The following is an 18048-nucleotide window of genomic DNA, read 5'->3' as shown; positions in this document are numbered from 1 at the left end:
AGCTATTAGGCCAGAGTAAGAGTTATGACCTTAACCGGTAGACCATAGTAAGAGTTAAGACCTTAACCTGTAGGCCATAGTACGAGTCTAAGACCTTAGCTATTAGGCCAGAGTAAGAGTTAAGACCTTAAACATTAGGCCAGAGTACGAGTCTAAGACCTTAGCAATTAGGCCAGAGTAAGAGTTAAGACCATAACCAGTAGGCCAAACTAAGAGTTAAGACCTTAACCAGTAGGCCAGAGTATGAGTCTAAGACCTTAGCTATTAGGCCAGAGTAAGAGTTAAGACCTTAACCAGTAGGCCAGAGTAAGAGTTAAGACCTTAACCATTAGGCTATAGTACAAGTCTAAGACCGTAGCTATTAGGCCAGAGTAAGAGTTAAGACCTTAGCTATTAGGCCAGAGTAAGAGTTAGGACCTTAACCATTAGGCCATAGTATGAGTCTAAGACCTTAGCTATTAGGCCAGAGTAAGAGTTAAGACCTTAGCTATTAGGCCAGAGTAAGAGTTAAGACCTTAACCAGTAGGCCAGAGTACGTGTCTAAGACCTTAGCTATTAGGCCAGAGTAAGAGTTAAGACCTTAACCCGTAGGCCACAGTACGAGTCCAAGACCTTAGCTATTAGGCCAGAGTAAGTGTTAAGACCTTAGCTATTAGGCCAGAGTAAGAGTTAAGAACTTAAACATTAGGCCAGAGTACGAGTTTAAGACCTTAGCTATTAGGCCAGAGTAAGAGTTAAGACCTTAGCTATTAGGCCAGAGTAAGAGTTAAGACCTTAACCTGTAGGCCAGAATACGAGTCTAAGACCTTAGCTATTAGGCCAGAGTAAGATTTAAGACCTTACCCATTAGGCCAGAGTACGAGTCTAAGACCTTAGCTATTAGGCCAGAGTAAGAGTTAAGACCTTAGCTATTAGGCCAGAGTAAGAGTTAAGACCTTAGTTATTAGGCCAGAGTAAGAGTTAAGACCTTAACCAATAGGCCAGAGTAAGAGTTAAGACCTTAACCATTAGGCCAGAGTACAGGTCTAAGACCTTAGCTATTAGGCCAGAGTAAGAGTTAAGACCTTAACCAGTAGGCCAGAGTAAGAGTTAAGACCTTAACCATTAGGCCAGAGTACGAGTCTAAGACCTTAGTTATTAGGCCAGAGTAAGAGTTAAGACCTTAGCTATTAGGCCAGAGTACGAGTCTAAGACCTTAGCTATTAGGCCAGAGTGAGAGTTAAGACCTTAACCAGTAGGCCAGAGGAAGAGTTAAGACCTTAACCAGTAGGCCAGAGTAAGAGTCTAAGACATAAGCTATTAGGCCAGTGTACGAGTCTAAGACCTTAGCTATTAGGCCAGAGTAAGAGTTAAGACCTTAACCAGTAGGCTAGAATACGAGTCTAAGACCTTAGCTATTAGGCCAGAGTAGGAGTCTAAGACCTTAGCTATTAGGCCAGAGTAAGAGTTAAAACCTTAACCAGTAGGCTAGAGTACGAGTCTAAGACCTTAGCTATTAGGCCAGAGTACGAGTCTAAGACCTTAACCATTAGGCCAGAGTACGAGTCTAAGACCTTAGCTATTAGGCCAGAGTAACAGTTAAGACCTTAACCATTAGGCCAGAGTACGAGTCTAAGACCTTAGCTATTCGGCCAGAGTAAGAGTTAAGACCTTAGCTATTAGCCCAGAGTAAGAGTTAAGACCTTAGCTATTAGGCCAGAGTAAAAGTTAAGACCTTAACCAGTAGGCCAGAGTAAGAGTTAAGACCTTAACCAGTAGGCCAGAGTAAGAGTTAAGACCTTAACCATTAGGCCAGAGTACGAGTCTAAGACCTTAGCTATTAGGCCAGAGTAAGAGTTAAGATCTTAATCAGTAGGCCAGAGTAAGAGTTAAGCCCTTAACCATTAGGCCAGAGTACGAGTCTAAGACCTTAGCTATTAGGCCAGAGTAAGAGTTAAGACCTTAGCTATTAGGCCAGAGTAAGAGTTAAGACCTTAACCATTATGCCAGAGTATGAGTCTAAGACCTTAGCTATTAGGCCAGAGTAAGAGTTAAGACCTTAACCAGTAGGCCAGAGTAAGAGTTAAGACCTTAAACATTAGGCCAGAGTACGAGTCTAAGACCTTAGCTATTAGGCCAGAGTAAAAGTTAAGACCTTAGCTATTAGGCCAGAGTAAGAGTTAAGACCTTAGTTTTTAGGCCAGAGTAAGAGTTAAGACCTTAACCAGTGGGCCAGAGTACGAGTCTAAGACCTTAGCTATTAGGCCAGAGTAAGAGTTAAGACCTTAACCTGTAGGCCATAGTACGAGTCCAATACCTTAGCTATTAGGCCAGAGTAAGGGTTAAGACCTTAGCTATTAGGCCAGAGTAAGAGTTAAGACCTTAAACATTAGGCCAGAGTACAAGTTTAAGACCTTAGCTATTAGGCCCGAGTAAAAGTTAAGACCTTAGCTATTAGGCCAGAGTAAGAGTTAAGACCTTAACCTGTAGGCCTGAGTACAAGTCTAAGACCATAGCTATTAGGCCAGAGTAAGATTTAAGACCTTACCATTAGGCCAGAGTACGAGTCTAAGACCTTAGCTATTAGGCCAGAGTAAAAGTTAAGACCTTAGCTATTAGGCCAGAGTAAGAGTTAAGACCTTAGTTTTTAGGCCAGAATAAGAGTTAAGACCTTAACCAATAGGCCAGAGTAAGAGTTAAAACCTTAACCATTAGGCCAGAGTACGAGTCTAAGACCTTAGCTATTAGGCCAGAGTAAGAGTTATGACCTTAACCGGTAGACCATAGTAAGAGTTAAGACCTTAACCAGTAGGCCAGAGTAAGAGTTAAGACCTTAACCTGTAGGCCATAGTACGAGTCTAAGACCTTAGCTATTAGGCCAGAGTAAGAGTTAAGACCTTAACCAGTAGGCCAGAGTAGGAGTTAAGACCTTAACCATTAGGCTTTAGTACGAGTCTAAGACCGTAGCTATTAGGCCAGAGTAAGAGTTAAGACCTTAGCTATTAGGCCAGAGTAAGAGTTAAGACCTTAACCATTAGGCCATAGTACGAGTCTAAGACCTTAGCTATTAGGCCAGAGTAAGAGTTAAGACCTTAGCTATTAGGCCAGAGTAAGAGTTAAGACCTTAACCAGTAGGCCAGAGTACGAGTCTAAGACCTTAGCTATTAGGCCAGAGTAAGAGTTAAGACCTTAACCCGTAGGCCATAGTACGAGTCCAAGACCTTAGCTATTATGCCAGAGTAAGTGTTAAGACCTTAGCTATTAGGCCAGTGTAAGAGTTAAGAACTTAAACATTAGGCCAGAGTACGAGTTTAAGACCTTAGCTATTAGGCCAGAGTAAGAGTTACGACCTTAGATATTAGGCCAGAGTAAGAGTTAAGACCTTAACCTGTAGGCCAGAATACGAGTCTAAGACCTTAGCTATTAGGCCAGAGTAAGATTTAAGACCTTACCCATTAGGCCAGAGTACGAGTCTAAGACCTTAGCTATTGGGCCAGAGTAAGAGTTAAGACCTCAGCTATTAGGCCAGAGTAAGAGTTAAGACCTTAGCTATTAGGCCAGAGTGAGAGTTAAGACCTTAACCAGTAGGCCAGAGTAAGAGTTAAGACCTTAACCAGTAGGCCAGAGTAAGAGTTAAGACCTTGACCAGTAGGCCAGAGTACGAGTCTAAGACATTAGCTATTAGGCCAGTGTACGAGTCTAAGACCTTAGCTATTAGGCCAGAGTAAGAGTTAAGACCTTAACCAGTAGGCTAGAGTACGAGTCTAAGACCTTAGCTATTAGGCCAGAGTAGGAGTCTAAGACCTTAGCTATTAGGCCAGAGTAAGAGTTAAAACCGTAACCAGTAGGCTAGAGTACGAGTCTAAGACCTTAGGTATTAGGCCAGAGTAGGAGTCTAAGACCTTAGCTATTAGGCCAGAGTAAGAGTTAAAACCTTAACCAGTAGGCTAGAGTACGAGTCTAAGACCTTAGCTATTAGGCCAGAGTAAGAGTTAAGACCATAACCAGTAGGCCAGACTAAGAGTTAAGACCTTAACCAGTAGGCCAGAGTATGAGTCTAAGACCTTAGCTATTAGGCCAGAGTACGAGTCTAAGACCTTAGCTATTAGGCCAGAGTAAGAGTTAAGACCTTAACCTGTAGGCCAGAATACGAGTCTAAGACCTTAGCTATTAGGCCAGAGTAAGATTTAAGACCTTACCCATTAGGCCAGAGTACGAGTCTAAGACCTTAGCTATTAGGCCAGAGTAAGAGTTAAGACCTTAGCTATTAGGCCAGAGTAAGAGTTAAGACCTTAGTTATTAGGCCAGAGTGAGAGTTAAGACCTTAACCAATAGGCCAGAGTAAGAGTTAAGACTTTAACCATTAGGCCAGAGTACGGGTCTAAGACCTTAGCTATTAGGCCAGAGTAAGAGTTAAGACCTTAACCAGTAGGCCAGAGTAAGAGTTAAGACCTGAACCATTAGGCCAGAGTACGAGTCTAAGACCTTAGTTATTAGGCCAGAGTAAGAGTTAAGACCTTAGCTATTAGGCCAGAGTACGAGTCTAAGACCTTAGCTATTAGGCCAGAGTAAGAGATAAGACCTTAACCAGTAGGCCATAGTAAGAGTTAAGACCTTAACCAGTAGGCCAGAGTAAGAGTTAAACCTTGACCAGTAGGCCAGAGTACGAGTCTAAGACCTTAGCTATTAGGCCAGTGTACGAGTCTAAGACCTTAGCGATTAGGCCAGAGTAAGAGTTAAGACCTTAACCAGTAGGCTAGAGTACGAGTCTAAGACCTTAACTATTAGGCCAGAGTACGAGTCTAAGACCTTAGCTATTAGGCCAGAGTAAGAGTTAAGACCTTCACCAGTAGGCTAGAGTACGAGTCTAAGACCTTAGCTATTAGGCCAGAGTAAGAGTTAAGACCTTAACCATTAGGCCATAGTACGAGTCTAAGACCTTAGCTATTAGGCCAGAGTAAGAGTTAAGACCTTAGCTATTAGGCCACAGTAAGAGTTAAGACCTTAACCAGTAGGCCAGAGTACGTGTCTAGCATCTTAGCTATTAGGCCAGAGTAAGAGTTAAGACCTTAACCCGTAGGCCACAGTACGAGTCCAAGACCTTAGCTATTAGGGCAGAGTAAGTGTTAAGACCTTAGCTATTAGGCCAGAGTAAGAGTTAAGAACTTAAACATTAGGCCAGAGTACGAGTTTAAGACCTTAGCTATTAGGCCAGAGTAAGAGTTAAGACCTTAACCAATAGGCCAGAGTAAGAGTTAAGACCTTAACCATTAGGCCAGAGTACGAGTCTAAGACCTTAGCTATTAGGCCAGAGTAAGAGTTAAGACCTTAACCATTAGGCCAGAGTACGAGTCTAAGACCTTAGCTATTAGGCCAGAGTAAGAGTTAAAACCTTAGCTATTAGGCCAGAGTAAGAGTTAGGACCTTAACCATTAGGCCAGAGTACGAGTCTAACACCTTAGCTATTAGGCCAGAGTAAGAGTTAAGACCTTAACCAGTAGGCCAGAGTAATAGTTAAGACCTTAGCTATTAGGCCAGAGTAAGAGTTAAGACCTTAACCAGTAGGCCAGAGTAAAAGTTAAGACCTTGACCAGTAGTCCAGAGTACGAGTCTAAGACCTTAGCTATTAGGCCAGAGTACGAGTCTAAGACCTTAGCTATTAGGCCAGAGTAAGAGTTAAGACCTTAGCTGTTAGGCTAGTGTAAGAGTTAAGACCTTAACCATTAGGCCAGAGTACGAGTTAAGACCTTAACCATTAGGCCAGAGTACGAGTCTAAGACCTTAGCTATTCGGCCAGAGTAAGAGTTAAGACCTTAGCTATTAGGCCAGTGTAAGAGTTAAGACCTTAGCTATTAGGCCAGAGTAAGAGTTAAGACCTTAACCAGTAGGCCAGAGTAAGAGTTAAGACCTTAACAAGTAGGCCAGAGTAAGAGTTACAACTTTAACCTGTAGGCCATAGTACGGGTCTAAGACCTTGGCTATTAGGCCAGAGTAAGAGTTAAGACCTTAGCTATTAGGCCAGAGTAAGAGTTAAGACCTTAACCAGTAGGCCAGAGTACGAGTCTAAGACCTTAGCTATTAGGCCAGAGTAAGAGTTAAGACCTTAACCCGTAGGCCATAGTACGAGTCCAAGACCTTAGCTATTAGGCCAGAGTAAGTGTTAAGACTTTAGCTATTAGGCCAGAGTAAGAGTTAAGAACTTAAACATTAGGCCAGAGTACGAGTTTAAGACCTTAGATTTTAGGCCAGAGTAAGAGTTAAGACTTTAGCTATTAGGCCAGAGTAAGAGTTAAGACCTTAACCTGTAGGCCAGAATACGAGTCTAAGACCTTAGCTATTAGGCCAGAGTAAGATTTAAGACCTTACCCATTAAGCCAGAGTACGAGTCTAAGACCTTAGCTATTAGGCCAGAGTAAGAGTTAAGACCTTAGCTATTAGGCCAGAGTAAGAGTTAAGACCTTAACCATTAGGCCAGAGTACGGGTCTAAGACCTTAGCTATTAGGCCAGAGTAAGAGTTAAGACCTTAACCAGTAGGCCAGAGTAAGAGTTAAGACCCTAACCATTAGGCCAGAGTACGAGTCTAAGACCTTAGTTATTAGGCCAGAGTAAGAGTTAAGACCTTAGCTATTAGGCCAGAGTACGAGTCTAAGACCTTAGCTATTAGGCCAGAGTAAGAGATAAGACCTTAACCAGTAGGCCATAGTAAGAGTTAAGACCTTAACCAGTAGGCCAGAGTAAGAGTTAAACCTTGACCAGTAGGCCAGAGTACGAGTCTAAGACCTTAGCTATTAGGCCAGTGTACGAGTCTAAGACCTTAGCGATTAGGCCAGAGTAAGAGTTAAGACCTTAACCAGTAGGCTAGAATACGAGTCTAAGACCTTAACTATTAGGCCAGAGTACGAGTCTAAGACCTTAGCTATTAGGCCAGAGTAAGAGTTAAGACCTTCACCAGTAGGCTAGAGTACGAGTCTAAGACCTTAGCTATTAGGCCAGAGTAAGAGTTAAGACCTTAACCATTAGGCCATAGTACGAGTCTAAGACCTTAGCTATTAGGCCAGAGTAAGAGTTAAGACCTTAGCTATTAGGCCACAGTAAGAGTTAAGACCTTAACCAGTAGGCCAGAGTACGTGTCTAAGACCTTAGCTATTAGGCCAGAGTAAGTGTTAAGACCTTAGCTATTAGGCCAGAGTAAGAGTTAAGAACTTAAACATTAGGCCAGAGTACGAGTTTAAGACCTTAGCTATTAGGCCAGAGTAAGAGTTAAGACCTTAGCTATTAGGCCAGAGTAAGAGTTAAGACCTTAACCTGTAGGCCAGAATACGAGTCTAAGACCTTAGCTATTAGGCCAGAGTAAGATTTAAGACCTTACCCATTAGGCCAGAGTACGAGTCTAAGACCTTAGCTATTAGGCCAGAGTAAGAGTTAAGACCTTAGCTATTAGGCCAGAGTAAGAGTTAAGACCTTACTTATTAGGCCAGAGTAAGAGTTAAGACCTTAACCAATAGGCCAGAGTAAGAGTTAAGACCTTAACCATTAGGCCAGAGTACAGGTCTAAGACCTTAGCTATTAGGCCAGAGTAAGAGTTAAGACCTTAACCAGTAGGCCAGAGTAAGAGTTAAGACCTTAAACATTAGGCCAGAGTACGAGTCTAAGACCTTAGTTATTAGGCCAGAGTAAGAGTTAAGACTTTAGCTATTAGCCCAGAGTACGAGTCTAAGACCTTAGCTATTAGGCCAGAGTGAGAGTTAAGACCTTAACCAGTAGGCCAGAGTAAGAGTTAAGACCTTAACCAGTAGGCCAGAGTAAGAGTTAAGACCTTGACCAGTAGGCCAGAGTACGAGTCTAAGACATAAGCTATTAGGCCAGTGTACGAGTCTAAGACCTTAGCTATTAGGCCAGAGTAAGAGTTAAGACCTTAACCAGTAGGCTAGAATACGAGTCTAAGACCTTAGCTATTAGGCCAGAGTAGGAGTCTAAGACCTTAGCTATTAGGCCAGAGTAAGAGTTAAAACCTTAACCAGTAGGCTAGAGTACGAGTCTAAGACCTTAGCTATTAGGCCAGAGTACGAGTCTAAGACCTTAACCATTAGGCCAGAGTACGAGTCTAAGACCTTAGCTATTAGGCCAGAGTAACAGTTAAGACCTTAACCATTAGGCCAGAGTACGAGTCTAAGACCTTAGCTATTCGGCCAGAGTAAGAGTTAAGACCTTAGCTATTAGCCCAGAATAAGAGTTAAGACCTTAACCAGTAGGCCAGAGTAAGAGTTAAGACCTTAACCAGTAGGCCAGAGTAAGAGTTAAGCCCTTAACCATTAGGCCAGAGTACGAGTCTAAGACCTTAGCTATTAGGCCAGAGTAAGAGTTAAGACCTTAACCATTAGGCCAGAGTATGAGTCTAAGACCTTAGCTATTAGGCCAGAGTAAGAGTTAAGACCTTAACCAGTAGGCCAGAGTAAGAGTTAAGACCTTAAACATTAGGCCAGAGTACGAGTTTAAGACCTTAGCTATTAGGCCAGAGTAAGAGTTAAGACCATAACCAGTAGGCCAGACTAAGAGTTAAGACCTTAACCAGTAGGCCAGAGTATGAGTCTAAGACCTTAGCTATTAGGCCAGAGTACGAGTCTAAGACCTTAGCTATTAGGCCAGAGTAAGAGTTAAGACCTTAACCAGTAGGCCAGAGTAAGAGTTAAGACCTTAACCATTAGGCTATAGTACAAGTCTAAGACCGTAGCTATTAGGCCAGAGTAAGAGTTAAGACCTTAGCTATTAGGCCAGAGTAAGAGTTAAGACCTTAACCATTAGGCCATAGCACGAGTCTAAGACCTTAGCTATTAGGCCAGAGTAAGAGTTAAGACCTTAGCTATTAGGCCAGAGTAAGAGTTAAGACCTTAACCTGTAGGCCAGAATACGAGTCTAAGACCTTAGCTATTAGGCCAGAGTAAGATTTAAGACCTTACCAATTAGGCCAGAGTACGAGTCTAAGACCTTAGCTATTAGGCCAGAGTAAGAGTTAAGACCTTAGCTATTAGGCCAGAGTAAGAGTTAAGACCTTAGTTATTAGGCCAGAGTAAGAGTTAAGACCTTAACCAGTAGGCCAGAGTAAGAGTTAAGACCTTAACCATTAGGCCAGAGTACGAGTCTAAGACCTTAGCTATTCGGCCAGAGTAAGAATTAAGACCTTAGCTATTAGGCCAGAGTAAGAGTTAAGACCTTAGCTATTAGGCCAGAGTAAGAGTTAAGACCTTAACCAGTAGGCCATAGTACGGGTCTAAGACCTTAGCCATTAGCCAGAGTAAGAGTTAAGACCTTAGCTATTAGGCCAGAGTAAGAGTTAAGACCTTAGTTTTTAGGCCAGAGTAAGAGTTAAGACCTTAACCAATAGGCCAGAGTAAGAGTTAAGACCTTAACCATTAGGGCAGAGTACGAGTCTAAGACCTTAGCTATTAGGCCAGAGTAAAAGTTAAGACCTTATCTATTAGGCCAGAGTAAGAGTTAAGACCTTAGTTTTTAGGCCAGAGTAAGAGTTAAGACCTTAACCAATAGGCCAGAGTAAGAGTTAAGACCTTAACCATTAGGCCAGAGTACGAGTCTAAGACCTTAGCTATTTGGCCAGAGTAAGAGTTATGACCTTAACCGGTAGACCATAGTAAGAGTTAAGACCTTAACCAGTAGGCCAGAGTAAGAGTTAAGACTTTAACCTGTAGGCCATAGTACGAGGCTAAGACTTTAGCTATTAGGCCAGAGTAAGAGTTAAGACCTTAAACATTAGGCCAGAGAACAAGTCTAAGACCTTAGCTATTAGGCCAGAGTAAGAGTTAAGACCATAACCAGTAGGCCAGACTAAGAGTTAAGACCTTAACCAGTAGGCCAGAGTATGAGTCTAAGACCTTAGCTATTAGGCCAGAGTACGAGTCTAAGACCTTAGCTATTAGGCCAGAGTAAGAGTTAAGACCTTAACCAGTAGGCCAGAGTAAGAGTTAAGACCTTAACCATTAGGCTATAGTACAAGTCTAAGACCGTAGCTATTAGGCCAGAGTAAGAGTTAAGACCTTAGCTATTAGGCCAGAGTAAGTGTTAAGACCTTAACCATTAGGTCATAGTACGAGTCTAAGACCTTAGCTATTAAGCCAGAGTAAGAGTTAAGACCTTAGCTATTAGGCCAGAGTAAGAGTTAAGACCTTAACCAGTAGGCCAGAGTACGAGTCTAAGACCTTAGCTATTAGGCCAAAGTAAGAGTTAAGACCTTAATCCGTAGGCCATAGTACGAGTCCAAGACCTTAGCTATTAGGCCAGAGTAAGTGTTAAGACCTTAGCTATTAGGCCAGAGTAAGAGTTAAGAACTTAAACATTAGGCCAGAGTACGAGTTTAAGACCTTAGCTATTAGGCCAGAGTAAGAGTTAAGACCTTAGCTATTAGGCCAGAGTAAGAGTTAAGACCTTAACCTGTAGGCCAGAATACGAGTCTAAGACCTTAGTTATTAGGCCAGAGTAAGATTTAAGACCTTACCCATTAGGCCAGAGTACGAGTCTAAGACCTTAGCTATTAGGCCAGAGTAAGAGTTAAGACCTTAGCTATTAGGCCAGAGTAAGAGTTAAGACCTTAGGTATTAGGCCAGAGTAAGAGTTAAGACCTTAACCAATAGGCCAGAGTCAGAGTTAAGACCTTAACCATTAGGCCAGAGTACGGGTCTAAGAGCCTGGCTATTAGGCCAGAGTAAGAGTTAAGACCTTAACCAGTAGGCCAGAGTAAGAGGTAAGACCTTAACCATTAGGCCAGAGTACGAGTCTAAGACCTTAGTTATTAGGCCAGAGTAAGAGTTAAGACCTTAGCTATTAGGCCAGAGTACGAGTCTAAGACCTTAGCTATTAGGCCAGAGTAAGAGTTAAGACCTTAACCAATAGGCCAGAGTAAGAGTTAAGACCTTAACCAGTAGGCCAGAGTAAGAGTTAAGACCTTGACCAGTAGGCTAGAGTACGAGTCTAAGACCTTAGCTATTCGGCCAGTGTACGAGTCTAAGACCTTAGCTATTAGGCCAGAGTAAGAGTTAAGACCTTAACCAGTAGGCTAGAGTACGAGTCTAAGACCTTAGCTATTAGGCCAGAGTAGGAGTCTAAGACCTTAGCTATTAGGCCAGAGTAAGAGTTAAGACCTTAACCAGTAGGCTAGAGTACGAGTCTAAGACCTTAGCTATTAGGCCAGAGTACGAGTCTAAGACCTTAAAAATTAGGCCAGAGTACGAGTCTAAGACCTTAGCTATTAGGCCAGAGTAAGAGTTAAGACCTTAACCATTAGGCCAGAGTACGAGTCTAAGACCTTAGCTATTTGGCCAGAGTAAGAGTTAAGACCTTAGCTATTAGACCAGAGTAAGAGTTAAGACCTTAACCAGTAGGCCAGAGTAAGAGTTAAGACCTTAACCAGTAGGCCAGAGTAAGAGTTAAGACCTTAACCATTAGGCCAGAGTACGAGTCTAAGACCTTAGCTATTAGGCCAGAGTAAGAGTTAAGACCTTAACCATTAGGCCAGAGTATGAGTCTAAGACCTTAGCTATTAGGCCAGAGTAAGAGTTAAGACCTTAACCAGTAGGCCAGAGTAAGAGTTAAGACCTTAACCATTAGGCCAGAGTACGAGTCTAAGACCTTAGCTATTAGGCCAAAGTAAGAGTTAAGACCTTAACCATTAGGCCAGAGTACGAGTCTAAGACGTTAGCTATTAGGCCAGAGTAAGAGTTAAAACCTTAGCTATTAGGCCAGAGTAAGAGTTAGGACCTTAACCATTAGGCCAGAGTACGAGTCTAACACCTTAGCTATTAGGCCAGAGTAAGAGTTAAGACCTTAACCAGTAGGCCAGAGTAATAGTTAAGACCTTAGCTATTAGGCCAGAGTAAGAGTTAAGACCTTAACCAGTAGGCCAGAGTAAAAGTTAAGACCTTGACCAGTAGTCCAGAGTACGAGTCTAAGACCTTAGCTATTAGGCCAGAGTACGAGTCTAAGACCTTAGCTATTAGGCCAGAGTAAGAGTTAAGACCTTAGCTGTTAGGCCAGTGTAAGAGTTAAGACCTTAACCATTAGGCCAGAGTACGAGTTAAGACCTTAACCATTAGGCCAGAGTACGAGTCTAAGACCTTAGCTATTCGGCCAGAGTAAGAATTAAGACCTTAGCTATTAGGCCAGAGTAAGAGTTAAGACCTTAGCTATTAGGCCAGAGTAAGAGTTAAGACCTTAACCAGTAGGCCATAGTACGGGTCTAAGACCTTAGCCATTAGCCAGAGTAAGAGTTAAGACCTTAGCTATTAGGCCAGAGTAAGAGTTAAGACCTTAGTTTTTAGGCCAGAGTAAGAGTTAAGACCTTAACCAATAGGCCAGAGTAAGAGTTAAGACCTTAACCATTAGGGCAGAGTACGAGTCTAAGACCTTAGCTATTAGGCCAGAGTAAAAGTTAAGACCTTATCTATTAGGCCAGAGTAAGAGTTAAGACCTTAGTTTTTAGGCCAGAGTAAGAGTTAAGACCTTAACCAATAGGCCAGAGTAAGAGTTAAGACCTTAACCATTAGGCCAGAGTACGAGTCTAAGACCTTAGCTATTTGGCCAGAGTAAGAGTTATGACCTTAACCGGTAGACCATAGTAAGAGTTAAGACCTTAACCAGTAGGCCAGAGTAAGAGTTAAGACTTTAACCTGTAGGCCATAGTACGAGGCTAAGACTTTAGCTATTAGGCCAGAGTAAGAGTTAAGACCTTAAACATTAGGCCAGAGAACAAGTCTAAGACCTTAGCTATTAGGCCAGAGTAAGAGTTAAGACCATAACCAGTAGGCCAGACTAAGAGTTAAGACCTTAACCAGTAGGCCAGAGTATGAGTCTAAGACCTTAGCTATTAGGCCAGAGTACGAGTCTAAGACCTTAGCTATTAGGCCAGAGTAAGAGTTAAGACCTTAACCAGTAGGCCAGAGTAAGAGTTAAGACCTTAACCATTAGGCTATAGTACAAGTCTAAGACCGTAGCTATTAGGCCAGAGTAAGAGTTAAGACCTTAGCTATTAGGCCAGAGTAAGTGTTAAGACCTTAACCATTAGGTCATAGTACGAGTCTAAGACCTTAGCTATTAAGCCAGAGTAAGAGTTAAGACCTTAGCTATTAGGCCAGAGTAAGAGTTAAGACCTTAACCAGTAGGCCAGAGTACGAGTCTAAGACCTTAGCTATTAGGCCAAAGTAAGAGTTAAGACCTTAATCCGTAGGCCATAGTACGAGTCCAAGACCTTAGCTATTAGGCCAGAGTAAGTGTTAAGACCTTAGCTATTAGGCCAGAGTAAGAGTTAAGAACTTAAACATTAGGCCAGAGTACGAGTTTAAGACCTTAGCTATTAGGCCAGAGTAAGAGTTAAGACCTTAGCTATTAGGCCAGAGTAAGAGTTAAGACCTTAACCTGTAGGCCAGAATACGAGTCTAAGACCTTAGTTATTAGGCCAGAGTAAGATTTAAGACCTTACCCATTAGGCCAGAGTACGAGTCTAAGACCTTAGCTATTAGGCCAGAGTAAGAGTTAAGACCTTAGCTATTAGGCCAGAGTAAGAGTTAAGACCTTAGGTATTAGGCCAGAGTAAGAGTTAAGACCTTAACCAATAGGCCAGAGTCAGAGTTAAGACCTTAACCATTAGGCCAGAGTACGGGTCTAAGAGCCTGGCTATTAGGCCAGAGTAAGAGTTAAGACCTTAACCAGTAGGCCAGAGTAAGAGGTAAGACCTTAACCATTAGGCCAGAGTACGAGTCTAAGACCTTAGTTATTAGGCCAGAGTAAGAGTTAAGACCTTAGCTATTAGGCCAGAGTACGAGTCTAAGACCTTAGCTATTAGGCCAGAGTAAGAGTTAAGACCTTAACCAATAGGCCAGAGTAAGAGTTAAGACCTTAACCAGTAGGCCAGAGTAAGAGTTAAGACCTTGACCAGTAGGCTAGAGTACGAGTCTAAGACCTTAGCTATTCGGCCAGTGTACGAGTCTAAGACCTTAGCTATTAGGCCAGAGTAAGAGTTAAGACCTTAACCAGTAGGCTAGAGTACGAGTCTAAGACCTTAGCTATTAGGCCAGAGTAGGAGTCTAAGACCTTAGCTATTAGGCCAGAGTAAGAGTTAAGACCTTAACCAGTAGGCTAGAGTACGAGTCTAAGACCTTAGCTATTAGGCCAGAGTACGAGTCTAAGACCTTAAAAATTAGGCCAGAGTACGAGTCTAAGACCTTAGCTATTAGGCCAGAGTAAGAGTTAAGACCTTAACCATTAGGCCAGAGTACGAGTCTAAGACCTTAGCTATTTGGCCAGAGTAAGAGTTAAGACCTTAGCTATTAGACCAGAGTAAGAGTTAAGACCTTAACCAGTAGGCCAGAGTAAGAGTTAAGACCTTAACCAGTAGGCCAGAGTAAGAGTTAAGACCTTAACCATTAGGCCAGAGTACGAGTCTAAGACCTTAGCTATTAGGCCAGAGTAAGAGTTAAGACCTTAACCATTAGGCCAGAGTATGAGTCTAAGACCTTAGCTATTAGGCCAGAGTAAGAGTTAAGACCTTAACCAGTAGGCCAGAGTAAGAGTTAAGACCTTAACCATTAGGCCAGAGTACGAGTCTAAGACCTTAGCTATTAGGCCAGAGTAAGAGTTAAGACCTTAACCATTAGGCCAGAGTACGAGTCTAAGACGTTAGCTATTAGGCCAGAGTAAGAGTTAAAACCTTAGCTATTAGGCCAGAGTAAGAGTTAGGACCTTAACCATTAGGCCAGAGTACGAGTCTAACACCTTAGCTATTAGGCCAGAGTAAGAGTTAAGACCTTAACCAGTAGGCCAGAGTAATAGTTAAGACCTTAGCTATTAGGCCAGAGTAAGAGTTAAGACCTTAACCAGTAGGCCAGAGTAAAAGTTAAGACCTTGACCAGTAGTCCAGAGTACGAGTCTAAGACCTTAGCTATTAGGCCAGAGTACGAGTCTAAGACCTTAGCTATTAGGCCAGAGTAAGAGTTAAGACCTTAGCTGTTAGGCCAGTGTAAGAGTTAAGACCTTAACCATTAGGCCAGAGTACGAGTTAAGACCTTAACCATTAGGCCAGAGTACGAGTCTAAGACCTTAGCTATTCGGCCAGAGTAAGAATTAAGACCTTAGCTATTAGGCCAGAGTAAGAGTTAAGACCTTAGCTATTAGGCCAGAGTAAGAGTTAAGACCTTAACCAGTAGGCCATAGTACGGGTCTAAGACCTTAGCCATTAGCCAGAGTAAGAGTTAAGACCTTAGCTATTAGGCCAGAGTAAGAGTTAAGACCTTAGTTTTTAGGCCAGAGTAAGAGTTAAGACCTTAACCAATAGGCCAGAGTAAGAGTTAAGACCTTAACCATTAGGCCAGAGTACGAGTCTAAGACCTTAGCTATTAGGCCAGAGTAAAAGTTAAGACCTTAGCTATTAGGCCAGAGTAAGAGTTAAGACCTTAGTTTTTAGGCCAGAGTAAGAGTTAAGACCTTAACCAATAGGCCAGAGTAAGAGTTAAGACCTTAACCATTAGGCCAGAGTACGAGTCTAAGACCTTAGCTATTTGGCCAGAGTAAGAGTTATGACCTTAACCGGTAGACCATAGTAAGAGTTAAGACCTTAACCAGTAGGCCAGAGTAAGAGTTAAGACTTTAACCTGTAGGCCATAGTACGAGGCTAAGACTTTAGCTATTAGGCCAGAGTAAGAGTTAAGACCTTAAACATTAGGCCAGAGAACAAGTCTAAGACCTTAGCTATTAGGCCAGAGTAAGAGTTAAGACCATAACCAGTAGGCCAGACTAAGAGTTAAGACCTTAACCAGTAGGCCAGAGTATGAGTCTAAGACCTTAGCTATTAGGCCAGAGTACGAGTCTAAGACCTTAGCTATTAGGCCAGAGTAAGAGTTAAGACCTTAACCAGTAGGCCAGAGTAAGAGTTAAGACCTTAACCATTAGGCTATAGTACAAGTCTAAGACCGTAGCTATTAGGCCAGAGTAAGAGTTAAGACCTTAGCTATTAGGCCAGAGTAAGTGTTAAGACCTTAACCATTAGGTCATAGTACGAGTCTAAGACCTTAGCTATTAAGCCAGAGTAAGAGTTAAGACCTTAGCTATTAGGCCAGAGTAAGAGTTAAGACCTTAACCAGTAGGCCAGAGTACGAGTCTAAGACCTTAGCTATTAGGCCAAAGTAAGAGTTAAGACCTTAATCCGTAGGCCATAGTACGAGTCCAAGACCTTAGCTATTAGGCCAGAGTAAGTGTTAAGACCTTAGCTATTAGGCCAGAGTAAGAGTTAAGAACTTAAACATTAGGCCAGAGTACGAGTTTAAGACCTTAGCTATTAGGCCAGAGTAAGAGTTAAGACCTTAGCTATTAGGCCAGAGTAAGAGTTAAGACCTTAACCTGTAGGCCAGAATACGAGTCTAAGACCTTAGTTATTAGGCCAGAGTAAGATTTAAGACCTTACCCATTAGGCCAGAGTACGAGTCTAAGACCTTAGCTATTAGGCCAGAGTAAGAGTTAAGACCTTAGCTATTAGGCCAGAGTAAGAGTTAAGACCTTAGGTATTAGGCCAGAGTAAGAGTTAAGACCTTAACCAATAGGCCAGAGTCAGAGTTAAGACCTTAACCATTAGGCCAGAGTACGGGTCTAAGAGCCTGGCTATTAGGCCAGAGTAAGAGTTAAGACCTTAACCAGTAGGCCAGAGTAAGAGGTAAGACCTTAACCATTAGGCCAGAGTACGAGTCTAAGACCTTAGTTATTAGGCCAGAGTAAGAGTTAAGACCTTAGCTATTAGGCCAGAGTACGAGTCTAAGACCTTAGCTATTAGGCCAGAGTAAGAGTTAAGACCTTAACCAATAGGCCAGAGTAAGAGTTAAGACCTTAACCAGTAGGCCAGAGTAAGAGTTAAGACCTTGACCAGTAGGCTAGAGTACGAGTCTAAGACCTTAGCTATTCGGCCAGTGTACGAGTCTAAGACCTTAGCTATTAGGCCAGAGTAAGAGTTAAGACCTTAACCAGTAGGCTAGAGTACGAGTCTAAGACCTTAGCTATTAGGCCAGAGTAGGAGTCTAAGACCTTAGCTATTAGGCCAGAGTAAGAGTTAAGACCTTAACCAGTAGGCTAGAGTACGAGTCTAAGACCTTAGCTATTAGGCCAGAGTACGAGTCTAAGACCTTAAAAATTAGGCCAGAGTACGAGTCTAAGACCTTAGCTATTAGGCCAGAGTAAGAGTTAAGACCTTAACCATTAGGCCAGAGTACGAGTCTAAGACCTTAGCTATTTGGCCAGAGTAAGAGTTAAGACCTTAGCTATTAGACCAGAGTAAGAGTTAAGACCTTAACCAGTAGGCCAGAGTAAGAGTTAAGACCTTAACCAGTAGGCCAGAGTAAGAGTTAAGACCTTAACCATTAGGCCAGAGTACGAGTCTAAGACCTTAGCTATTAGGCCAGAGTAAGAGTTAAGACCTTAACCATTAGGCCAGAGTATGAGTCTAAGACCTTAGCTATTAGGCCAGAGTAAGAGTTAAGACCTTAACCAGTAGGCCAGAGTAAGAGTTAAGACCTTAACCATTAGGCCAGAGTACGAGTCTAAGACCTTAGCTATTAGGCCAGAGTAAGAGTTAAGACCTTAACCATTAGGCCAGAGTACGAGTCTAAGACGTTAGCTATTAGGCCAGAGTAAGAGTTAAAACCTTAGCTATTAGGCCAGAGTAAGAGTTAGGACCTTAACCATTAGGCCAGAGTACGAGTCTAACACCTTAGCTATTAGGCCAGAGTAAGAGTTAAGACCTTAACCAGTAGGCCAGAGTAATAGTTAAGACCTTAGCTATTAGGCCAGAGTAAGAGTTAAGACCTTAACCAGTAGGCCAGAGTAAAAGTTAAGACCTTGACCAGTAGTCCAGAGTACGAGTCTAAGACCTTAGCTATTAGGCCAGAGTACGAGTCTAAGACCTTAGCTATTAGGCCAGAGTAAGAGTTAAGACCTTAGCTGTTAGGCCAGTGTAAGAGTTAAGACCTTAACCATTAGGCCAGAGTACGAGTTAAGACCTTAACCATTAGGCCAGAGTACGAGTC

The sequence above is a fragment of the Triturus cristatus genome, chromosome 6 (genome assembly GCF_964204655.1).
Source record: "Triturus cristatus chromosome 6, aTriCri1.1, whole genome shotgun sequence".
In the NCBI taxonomy this organism is placed as follows: domain Eukaryota; kingdom Metazoa; phylum Chordata; class Amphibia; order Caudata; family Salamandridae; genus Triturus; species Triturus cristatus.
Note: the sequence above shows the minus strand (reverse complement) of the source record.